This window comes from Kogia breviceps, chromosome 4 (genome assembly GCF_026419965.1).
Source record: "Kogia breviceps isolate mKogBre1 chromosome 4, mKogBre1 haplotype 1, whole genome shotgun sequence".
NCBI classification, from domain to species: domain Eukaryota; kingdom Metazoa; phylum Chordata; class Mammalia; order Artiodactyla; family Physeteridae; genus Kogia; species Kogia breviceps.
Genome location: NC_081313.1, coordinates 116,519,096 through 116,531,204, shown reverse-complemented (window position 1 = coordinate 116,531,204; position 12,109 = coordinate 116,519,096). Strand labels below are relative to the sequence as shown.

At 39.3% G+C, this 12,109-nt stretch overlaps 1 protein-coding gene across 2 annotated transcripts in view; it reads right to left on the bottom strand.

The window, feature by feature from the left end:
• The window catches only part of PAIP2 (poly(A) binding protein interacting protein 2), a 21,185-nt gene extending 9,076 nt beyond the window's left edge, over positions 1-12,109 (bottom strand). Inside the window, exons 1-2 of one of the 2 annotated variants that reach the window (XM_059061353.2) lie at positions 11,792-11,947; positions 10,369-10,421 (exon numbers count right to left, since the gene is read on the bottom strand). The gene's annotated coding sequence lies outside the window, so the exon portion shown is untranslated. Of the gene's footprint in view, positions 1-10,368; positions 10,422-11,791 lie in introns of both variants that reach the window. The other variant, XM_059061352.2, reaches the window with a different exon arrangement.

The following is a 12,109-nucleotide window of genomic DNA, read 5'->3' as shown; positions in this document are numbered from 1 at the left end:
ACACATCCAAGCTCAATAAACTCCAAGCAGGATAAACTCAAAGCAATCCACGAGACACACTGTAATCAAGTTATTGAAAGTCAAAGGGAGCATCTTCAAAATAAGATTAACAGACAGCTGATTTCACATCAGAAACCAGAGGCCAGAAGGCAGTAGGAAAACATATACATACAAAGTGACTAAAAAAAAACCGAAGACATTCCCAGATAAGTAAAAAAGTGATAGCTTATTCATCGCCAATAGACCTGTCCTATAGGAAATCCTAAAGTGAGTCCTTCACATTGAAACAAAAGAATACTAGCATTAACCTGAATTCATCCAAAGAAATAAACAACAATGGTAACTACATAGGTAAATACAAAAGTCACTAATAATGTATTTTTTGCTTAATAACTCCTTTTTCTCTATGAAACTAAATTGTTATTAGTTCATACTCGTTACAAACTAAGATGTTAGTTGTAATTCCCAGGGTAAGCACTAGGAAAACCACCAAAAAAAAAAATACAGTGAAAGGTATATTGCTGGGGTGTATTATCATCCCATTCAGAGGCAGCCTAAAAGAAGCAGCTTCAAGACTCCAAGAGTCAATGAGCTCAAATATATATATATATATCAGTCTCTTGTGGCTGAGAAAAAGTTTTTCTCTAGAACAAAACCAACCAAAACTAAAAGAGGAACTACTGGAAATACAACAGAAGTACCTAATTTGCTTGAGTGATGTCTGAGGTCACAATGTAGATAATAATTCGACATATACAGTTAAAAAAAAATCTGGTAATTAAACCATACCAATCTGTTGCTATCTTATCTTTGTTCATGCTTCAATCCAAACCACTTTAAAACTGGCAGAAACGAACTGAGAAAGCCAAAAATTCCCCTGCAATTTTTTAATGTTCATATTTACTTCAAATAATGTTTATTATGCTTTAAAATCCTAAAATTATCAGAAAATGTAATTCAAATAATTTTGTGTGTGTGTGTGTGTGTGGTACGCGGGCCTCTCACTGTGGTGGCCTCTCCTGTTGCGGAGCAGAGGCTACGGACGCACAGGCTCAGCGGCCATGGCTTACGGGCCCAGCCGCTTCGCGGCATGTGGGATCTTCCTGGACCGGGGCACGAACCCGTGTCCCCTGCATCGGCAGGCGGATTCTCAACCACTGTGCCACCAGGGAAGCCCTCAAATAATTTTTCAGCCTTACTCTCATAAAAGGATTTTTAAAATAACATAGTAATACTAACTCAGAACAAGCTATATTAAATTACTAATATTAAATATCTAGTAGTTGTTAGACTACATATAGTTAAGATTTTCCTAAACAAAAATTACAAAACAGTAAAACAGCAATGTACCATCTTACAGTGTTTTCAATAATCATTTAAAAACTTTTGTACATAGTTAGAAAATCTTGTTGGAAAAAGAAGCATTAAAGTGAAAGAAATGTACATATACAAAGTACACCCTACTTAAAAAAAAAAGTTAGGGCTTCCCTGGTGGCACAGTGGTTAAGAATCTGCCTGCCAATGCAGGGGACACGGGTTTGAGCCCTGGCCCAGGAGGATCCCACATGCTGCGAAGCAACTCAGCCTGTGTGCCACAACTACTGAATCTGCACTGTAGAGCCTGCGTGCCTAGAGCCCATGCTCCGCAACGAGAAGCCACGACAGTAAGTCATGCACCGCAACGAAGAGGAGCCCCCACTCACCACAACTAGAGAAAGCCCGCGCACAGCAACGAAGACCCAACACAGGCCCACCCCCCCAAAAAAGAAGTTAAATGTACAAAACAGGTCCTGAGTGTATGTAAGTTTTTTCCTTTTGATCTCCAATCCTACTCTGAGGTAATCAATGTTAACAGCTTAGTTATGTGTCCTTTCATATCTCTTTGCTTATAGAAACACACATAAAGAACATATATTTTAAAGAATCATGCTAAATATATTACATGAAATATCCTTACTAGCCAACATGTAGAAGTACACTTTATTTTTTAATTGATACAGCACCAATTACTCAACAATTCCCCCTTTGATGCATTTACATTTCCAGTTTTTTCATTACAAACAATCCTGCTTTGATCACCCTTGTACACATATTCTTTTCTATTTGAGCTTTCTGTGGGATACATTCTGGTAAGTGGGAATAACTGGGTCAAAGGCCGTGTGCACTTGTAGCTTTAAGATAAGACAGATTATTTGCCAAAAATATTATGGTAATGTACATTCCTACAATACATTGAGTGCTCCCATTTCTCTGCATCCTCAACAGTTCTCTATATAAGCAACATAGCATTTTACTTTTGCAAACAGATAGGCTTAAAAAGAATCTGTTTTCCTCTATGGCTCCTGGGATATGCTTATCTTGCTTAGTAAGCCTTTTCCTACCTTGAAGTTATATTTCCTTTATTTTCTCTCAGTATTTTTATAGTTTCTCTTTTTTACATTTAAATCTTTAACTCGTGTGAGCATTTCTTTGAGTATGATGTGAAAGATCTATATTTTTCCATATGAACACATCATTCATCATTATTTAATGAAAGCTTGGTCCTGATGTTTATCATAATCAAATTCCCACTCACACAGTTTCTAGATTCTTTGTTCCATGATGGTGTATTGTATGTACACTGTTTTATCCCCAACTTTTATTTTGAAGAACTTTAAACTTACAGGAAAGTCATAATAATAGTACAATGAACATCTGTACCTTTCATCTAGATTCATCAACTGTTAACATTTTTCCACAGTTGTTTTCTCTATACAATTTTTTTGCTTAACCATCTGATAAGTTGCAGACATATGACCTTTCATCCTCAAATATTTCAGCACAGTATTTTACTTTTGATTACAGGAGCCTTTCAGTAAGTTTAAATACGTAGTAGCACAACTCCCTTCTCAACTTTCTTTGGGGGGGATATCTTGCACTCTTATTCTTCATACGAACTTTAGAATAATTTTTCCATAAGAGTCTGATTGGAATTTTATTAAAAATTTGCAGCTTAATCAGGATCATGTTTTTATATTAAGCCTTCTGGCCAGGAAGATGGTACATCCTTTTACTTGGAATTGTTTTAATTCCTTAAAACATAAATGAATCAGGACTTCTTTTTACCAATAATGGTGGGCTAGATTATTTGGACCAGTCTTTCCATTGAAAACTGAAAATGTTGGATGCCATAGTCTTAAAAGAAACACTTAAAACCACAAAAGTGTTGAAGAGTAAGTAAAGTGGGAATTCAGAGAGCAAAGTGAAACTTTTAAACACTGAAGCTTCCTTTGCACTGAGGACTTTTGCCCATTAGCCTTCTCTGGGTTGACCTTGGATGCTTCATGGGGCAAAAGGCATAAAGGTAAAGGTGGAAAACTGAAGAGAAGATCCTCCCCACTCTAAGCTGGGACCCTAAAGGGCTATAGGCTCGGGTTAAGGGTGAACCAAAAGCAACTCCCACTCCCCACCAAGCAAATCAAAAGGAAAAGGTGGAAAGGAACACAGACACTGTGACTGTGGTTGGTCCTCCTGTGGATAGGAGGAATAAATTCATCACCTGGGAGGTCCAGAACATCCCAAGTCATGAAATGAGTATGAAGTGGTCCTGACTTGGTAGTGTCCCTAGTGCCAGTGCCTGGCAAAAGCAAATGTAAAACTCCTTGGGAGGAAAGCATCTTCATGCTAGGCCTTAAGGACCTCCAAAAATGATTTTTCAAGGGCAATGAAGAGTTCAAAATGAAAGATAACTAAATCCAGAAGGAAAAAGCAAGATACAACCCGCAAGAATCAGTGCAATTTATAGAAAGCATAACCAGACCCATGTGGCAGATGACAAAAATGATCATTACATATCAAGCTTGAAAATATCTTCAGAAAACCGCAAAATATAAAAAGTGCATAGTAGATTTGGAAAAGAGCAAAATAAAGTTTCTAGATATACAGAAATCACAACATAAACAAAAATGTAATAAGTCTGGCAGCAGATCAGATACAACAGAATTGGTAAATGAAAGTATACAGAAAACAGCAAAAAGATAAACAGAACATACAAAAGAGGGTTCAAACAATGTAGAGGGCAGAGTGACAACTATCAAATTCCTGAAGAAGAATAGAAGAAACATAGGGCAGAGGCAGGATCTGAATATTGCATATTTGATGAAAGCAATCAACCAACATGTTTAAGGAGCCCAAGAATCTCAAAGTAAGATAAATAAAAAGCAAGATATATCAAACTGCAGAATATCAAAGAGAATTCTAAAACCCAAAAAGACATTATTTTCAAAAAATGAGAAAAACCAGCTGCATTTCAACAATAATGAAAAGCAAAAGACCACACCGAAAGAAAATAACTGCAAACCCAGACTACTAGAACTCTACAGAAAATAGTTTTCAAACAAATGAACTAGAAACTTCCTACTCTTATATTAAGGAATCATTTGAATAACAAGAATTATGGGATCCCTGAAGACAAATGAATCTAAAATTATAAGGGCTTGGTACTTTTAAAACTAGTACATTATTAACAACCTTTAATTTTTTTTTTTTGTTTTGATTCATCTATTCAGGTTTTCTACCTCTCTGGTTAACTATGGTAATTTTTATTTCACTAAAATTTTATTTCTCCATAATTTCAATTTTGTTATAATAGAAACTATCTAATTTCTCCTATTTCATAGCTAATTTGACTATGTTCCTCTTTTCCTCAATTAGGCCTACCAGGGATGTATCGTAGGAAAAAAAATTCCAACTTTGCAATTTGCAGAACAGCAAGTGTAATAAACTCTTCATATATATGAAAGAAGGGTGTGTGTGTTCACAATTTGCAAATGCATAGAATCTCTAGAAAAACAGAAAACTGAGAAGCAAATTGTATCTGATAAGGGAACTGTATCTAGAATATATAAAGAACTATTACAACTCAATAATAAAAGGACAACCAACCAATTTAAGATTTTTTTTGATGTGGACCACTTTTTAAAGTCTTTATTGAATTTGTTACAATATTGCTTTTGTTCTATGTTTTGGTTTTTTGGCTGAGAGGCACGTGGGATCTTAGCTCCCTAACCAGGGATCGAACTCGCACCCTCCCAACCCCGACCCTCCACCCCCCACCATTAGAAGGCCAAGTCCTAACCACTAGACCGCCAGGGAAGTCCCCAAAACAACCAATTTAAAAATGGGCAAAGGATCTGAATAGACAGTTCTCCAAAGGCCAATAAACACATGAAAAGATGCTCAACATCCTTAACCATGAGGGAAAATGCAAATCAAAACCACGAGATACCACTTTATATTACTGAAAATGTAGAGAAATGGAATGCTCATTCACTGCCAGTGGGAATGTTAAAATGGTACAGCTGCTCTGGAAAACAGTCTGGCAGTTCCCCAAAAGATTAAACACAGAATTACCTTATAACTCAGCAATTCCAGTCCTAGGTATATACCCAAGAGAAATAAAAATATGTCTACATAAAAACTTATACACACAAATGTTCACAGAAGTATTGTTCTTAATAGCCAAAAAGTGGATACAACCCAAAGGTCCACCAGTTGATAAGTGGATGAATACTGAAAATATGCTAAATGAAAGAAGCTAGTCACCAAGGAACACATATTGTATGACAGATGATGGGTACAAGATTTCTTTCTGAGGTAATGAAAATGTTCTAAAATTGACTGTGGTGATCGATGCACAACTCTGGCAATATACTAAAAACTACTCTACTATACACTTCAAATGGATGAATTGCACGGTATGTGAACTATAGCTCATTAAGAGCTGCTAAAAACAAAACTGAGAATACTCGGTTACCTACAGGGAGAACTAGATGGCTAAGGATATTTTTTGTATCTTTTTTGGGGAATGGATAACCTATTTAAAAATTCAACTTTAATAAATAAAACTCCTGCTTTTGGTTTTATTGATCTTTTCTACTTATTTTTTATTAATTTTACTTTTCTCACGTTATTTTCCCTTCCTTTTTACATAACTTCAATTTGTTGCTCTGTTTTTCAAGTTGACAAATGTTTATTTTCAACCTTTCACAAATAAAAATTTTATATCTATGAATTTTCCCTAGAAATTTTAATATAGAATACAGTTACCAACTTTAGGTAACTACAAATTATTTAATTTATAATAAGCCAGAGATTATTCAGAAGAATGTTCTTAATTTCCAAGTGGTTAAGGTTCTTTTGGTTACCTTTTGATGCCTGATTTCTAGTTTTATTATGTTATAAAATGCAGCCAGAAAACCTTCACTTTTGGGAATTTATTACAGTTTTGTTTGCAGACAACTAATGATTTTTATAAAATGTTCCTTGGGCCTAAAGAGAAAAATGTGTGACTTCCATTTCTTTTCTTTTCTTTTTATTTTCAATTTTTAAAATTGAAGTATAGTTGATTTACAACGTTGTACCAATCTGTGCTGTACAGCAAAGTGACTCAGTTATACACATATACACATTCTTTTCCATTATGGTTTATCACAGATACAGAATATAGTTCCCTGTGCTATACATTAGGACCTTGTTGTTGTGATTTCTATTTCTTACATAAAAAATGATGCATATATATTAGGCTGATATTTTTTTCTTTCTTTTTTTTAAAACTTTACCTGTTAAATTCTGAAAGTGATATATTCAAGTCCTCTACTATAACAGCTAGATTACTTGACCCAGTCTGAGGATCTGTCTCACAGGGAATTAACATTTTTGGTAACTGATTCTTGGTATTGTCTTTCATCATAACTTCATATTCAGCTTTCTTATAGTTTCTTTTTACATTCTATTCCTGTAATGTTTACTTTCCTATTTTAAGCAGATTTTTAAAAAAATACTTGATTTATTTTTTGTAACTTACAAACTACTATGGAATTTCAGTTGTTTTTTTTCCCCTCAGTTTTGAGATATAACTGACATACAGCACTGTATAAGTTTAAGGTGTACAGCACAATGATTTGACTTGTATCTATTGTGAAGTTAGTTTGAACAGTTTACTATCAATTAAAAAAATACTCTATACACCCTCAATCCAACTCAAGACATTTAGAATACTTTACCTTCTTCAATACATCCAACCCAATCCCTGCTCCCAAAGCAAGACCTTTAGAATGATTTTACTTACCCACTTCCTCTCCCCACCCCATATCCTGAGTTTTGTAGAACTAATTCAGCACTGTTAGATCTATACTATTAGGTTTTCCCTTAGATTATATATATAAAGAATCATCTTCCCCTAACTTGACATCTTTGTTTTGCCTTAATACTTCTTCAAAAGGTTACCTGAGGATATAAATTTCTAAGCTACTTCATGTCTGAAACTGTCTTTTGCTTTCATATTTGAACAGTAATTTTAAGTGGGACAGATTTAGACTTGTCCTTTCTATCAATAACCTATGAATATTCCAACTTTCACTATTGCAGAAAATGAATTTTCTTTCTTTTGTAAACATGCTGTTTACATCACGTCTGATATGACAGCCTAACACCTAAATTCAGAGATTTTGCCAGATTCTGGTTAGGTGAGAGCTGTTTTTTCTGATGCCTGGCACTTTAAATCTACAAACTCTTTACTTCAGCTGTTTGTTCCCTTTTGAAATGCCTCTTACACATACTGGTTTCCAGCAGTGCCCATCCTTTCAGAGTCCCTACAAAATTTTAAAATATGGAAATCTTTTAAGTTTTAGAAAGTCTCCCCCTACTTTCTTAAGAATTCTCATCAAACACTTCATGATATATGTAAATCAAATCATTATGCTGTATACCTTAAACTTATACAGTGCTATATTTCAATTATGTCACAATAAAACTGGAATAAAAAAATAAAAACATTAACTCTTCAAACAATAATTCTCATTAAAATTCAAACAGGATTCTCTTTCCGCTTCTTTCATTAAACTGACTCCACAAGAATTCCCTGGTGATCCAGAGGTTAGGATTCCGGGGTTCCACTGCTGGGGGCCTGGGTTTGATCCCTGGTCAGGGAACTAAGATCCCACAAGCCGTGGCACGGCAAAAAAACCCCCAAAACCCCCCAAAATAAAAAAACTGACCCCACAGACATAACACCTTTTCTTATTCCACTGGACTCTACTTTGAACTAAAGTAGACTCCTTAACCTTATTTGTACACACTTATATTGTATACGTGTGTATTTTAGTTAGAGAAGATAAAGACATTTCTGCATCAGCCTCTGTATTTAATTCAGAAGTCTGTGAGCAGCGCTGAATATTGTTTTAATGTTTGGCAGTAAAAAGGAATGATTAAAAGCATGGGCTCTGGGATTTCCCGGCTGGTGCAGTAGTTAACAATCCACCTGCCAATGCAGGGGACACAGGTTCAATCCCTGGTCCAGGAAGATACCACATGCCGCGGAGCAACTAAGCCCGTGCGCCACAACTACTGAGCCTGCGGTCTAGAGCCTGCGTGCCACAACTACTGTGCCCGCGTACCTAGAGCCTGTGCTCTGCAACAAGAGAAGCCACTGCAATGAGAAGCCTGCGCACCACAATGGAAGAGTAGTCCCCTCTCGCTGCAACTAGAGAAAGCCCGCGCGCAGCAACGAAGACCCAATGCAACCAAAAATAAACAAATAAAAATAAAATTAAAAAAACAAAAAAGGGGCTCTGGAACCAGGCTACCTTTGTAGCCATGTGACGATGGGCAAGTTATTTAACCTCTCTGTGTTTCAGGTTCCCCATCTGTACCTAGGCAGACAGCCTGGCACATAATAGTATTATTAAACACTTAGAGCAAACATAAATTTGTATAAATAAAAATAATAGGTCCAGGGCTTCCCTGGTGGCGCAGTGGTTGGGAGTCAGCCTGCCATGCAGAGGACACGGGTTCGTGCCCCGGTCCAGGAAGATCCCACATGCCGAGCAGCGGCTGGGCCTGTGAGCCATGGCCGCTGAGCCTACGCGTCCGGAGCCTGTGCTCCGCAATGGGAGAGGCCACAACAGTGAGAGGCCCGCGTACCACACACACACACACACACACACACACACAAAAAGGTCCAAACATCTGTAGGAGTGAAACAATGTCAAAGTCCCAGAGAGTATAACCCTAATCTCAACTGTAGTGTAACCAGGGTGATCAGGTCAGAGTAAGGATGGCTCAACACTGCTGATAAAAGCTCAAAGCACATCAGAAATACCATTCTTATTTAGAAAAACTGATACAAAAAATAAAAAGCAAAGGCAATTCAAATAAACCCACACTATCCAATGTGGTAGTTACCAGGTACATGTGGCTATTTAAATTTAATTTTAATTCAATATAATTAAAATTTTAGTTCTTCAGTTGCACTTGCTACATTTCAGGTGCTCAATAGACATGTGCTTAGTAGCTATCTTACTGGACAGCACCACTCTAAACGATGAGGACATTAAGAAAAAAGATTGAGTTATTGGAACTGAACCTCAGGCTGTAACATATACAAACTATTAATGTATCTGTGAAACAGGGTGATCCAGATCACAAAGACAACAACTTGGACACCTTTAACCTTGCACTGGATTCAAGTCCCAGATATGCCACTAACCACCTAGAGGACCTTGGATATGCTACTAAATCCCAGGCAATACACTATAGTGGTTAAGAGCACATAATCTCTGGAGTATTTGGATTTGAATTCCAGCTTTTATTAGCTATGTAACACTGGGCAAGTTACTTCACATTTCTCATTTATAATCTTCATTTTACAGTACTACTGCCTACAGACATTAAAGATTAAATACTTGTAAAAGCACTTTGAACAATGCCTGGCATTACTAAGTGCTATGGAAATATGTGACTAATAAAATAAAATAATCTCTCAAGTTTCTATTTTCCCGATTTCAAAATGGGCAGGATAGGGCTTCCCTGGTGGCGCAGTGGTTGAGACTCTGCCTGCCGGTGCAGCGGACACGGGTTCGTGCCCCGGTCCGGGAAGATCCCACATGCCGCGGAGCGACTGGGTCCGTGAGCCATGGCTGCTGAGCCTGTGTGTCCGGAGCCTGTGCTCCGCAAAGGGAGAGGTCACAACAGTGAGAGGCCCGTGTACCGCAAAAACAAAAACCAAAAAAAAACCAGGAAAATGGGCAGGATAAAACTCACTCTGCCTAGGACTTCCCTGGTGGCACAGTGGTTAAGAATCCGCCTGCCAATGAAGGGGACAGGGATTCAAGCCCTGGTCCAGGAAGATCCCACATGCTGTGAAGCAACTAAGCCCGTGAGCCACAACTACTGAGCCCACGCGCCACAACTACTGAAGCCTGCACAGCGCAACAAAGAGTAGCCTCCACTCGTGGCAACTAGAGAAAGCCCGCGCACAGCAACGAAGACCCAACACAGCCAAAAATAAATAAATAAATATTTAAAAATTTGTATTAAAAAAAAACTTACCCCGCCTATTTCACAGGTTAATAATAAATGTGAAACTCACTTAGCTCCCATCCCTGAAAGAAACAGATAAGGAGGCTATACTTTTGGAAGAGTTACCTATCTTTTTATCATAGACACTTATTTGTGAGAAAAAATTAAGTTCTGTTCAAGTTCACAATTAACAAGTAACATAAACAGACTAATTTGCCTCAAATACCCTCTCACAAACCGGAAACAGAAGCACAAAACAGCAAACACTGAGACTCTCATTAAAAACCCCGAGAGACCCTTATTTGCAAACATAACCTGCAGCCCACGAAATTTCAAAGGCAAACCAACACTCAACCAACTGCTCAAAGGCAAATTGTGACAAATTATGCTATCAGGTTAACAAGATTAGCCATTACAAGCAAAATGGGAATTTGTCTTCTGTTGAAATGTCAAAAGCTGTCAGCTGTTAGACCTCATCCCACGGCATACTGGAAGCCAAATTCTTTCTAGAGTTTGCGGTTTCTGTGAGATGATGGGATTGCAATATCAGGGAAAATAAGACAACAAAAGGAAGCAGAAAAGTCCACCTTTTGCAGTAACTAGAGAATACCATTGCTGACTGCTTCAACAAATGTTTTGAAACAAACAACTTTACCACAAGCCATATATTTTTGATGGTGGGAGAGAACAAACACAGTAGTAGAAATTTAAAAGTGAGATAACCAATATCAAAAGAATGTAAATTGGATGGGTTTATCTGGTTCAAAACAGTCCTGGAGTAGGAGCTGCCAGTACTCCAAAGGCCTTCCTATCCCGAGCACGGAATACAATGTAACTAAAAATAAGGGTCAGGGGAAGGCGAAGAAACCGGAGAAAGGGGATCATCAGAAAGGTACAGGCTCGTGGACGGTTACAGAATGCTCCCCTAGGACACTCGCCAGCCCACCAGTCCCTCCGCCCCTTTCTCTTCCCCCACCCAAGCTTCTGGAGGAGTGCGCAAGCGCAGCAAGTAAGGGCTGCGCGTGGCGACGCGCAGGCGTAAAGTGGGGAGAAACAATGAGCTTTGTTGCCGAGGCGGCAGTGGGGGGCAGGGGAAAAGGGTATCGGAGGGTGGGTGAAGCGATTGGAGGGAGGGGGGGGCACGCGAGAAAGTGCTATCCCGGCAACCCTCGCGCGCCACCGAGGACCCGGATAGAGAGCTGCGAGATCCAAACCATAATAATGACAATGAGAAAAAAGGGACGGCCATTTCTTAGAGAAGAAAGAGACTAAGTCGGTCCAAGATCATCCCTCAGATTCGGCTGGAAGAGGCAAGGAACAATGGGGGCCATACAGGCTTGGTGGCCAACAACCCAGGGGACCCTCTAGGCCCCTCAGCCGTCGCCGAGGTGCTGCCCCTCGACCGCCGGGCCGCCGCACCCTTCTCGCCGCTCCGCCCGAGAGAACCCCTCACCAAGTGCACGGCAGCGGGGACGGCAGCCAACGAATCCGGTCGGCCTCCGCGGATCTCCACAGGCAGCGCCGCTACCCCGCTCGACGCGCGCTTCGCCCGCCGCCTCCCTTCTCCAGTCCAAACAAACACCCCAGCCCGGAAGTGACTTCACTTCCGCCGCCGCTGCCGGCCCCGCCTCTCGTTTTGTTATCGTTGCGCTCCAAGGCCACCAGAGAGCGCGCGCGAGATAAAGGGCAACCTCAAAGTTCTCGTCGTCCAAGCTGCACACATGTGCATGCATGCGCAACGGCCTTAACGGCGTACCCCGGCGGCCGCGGG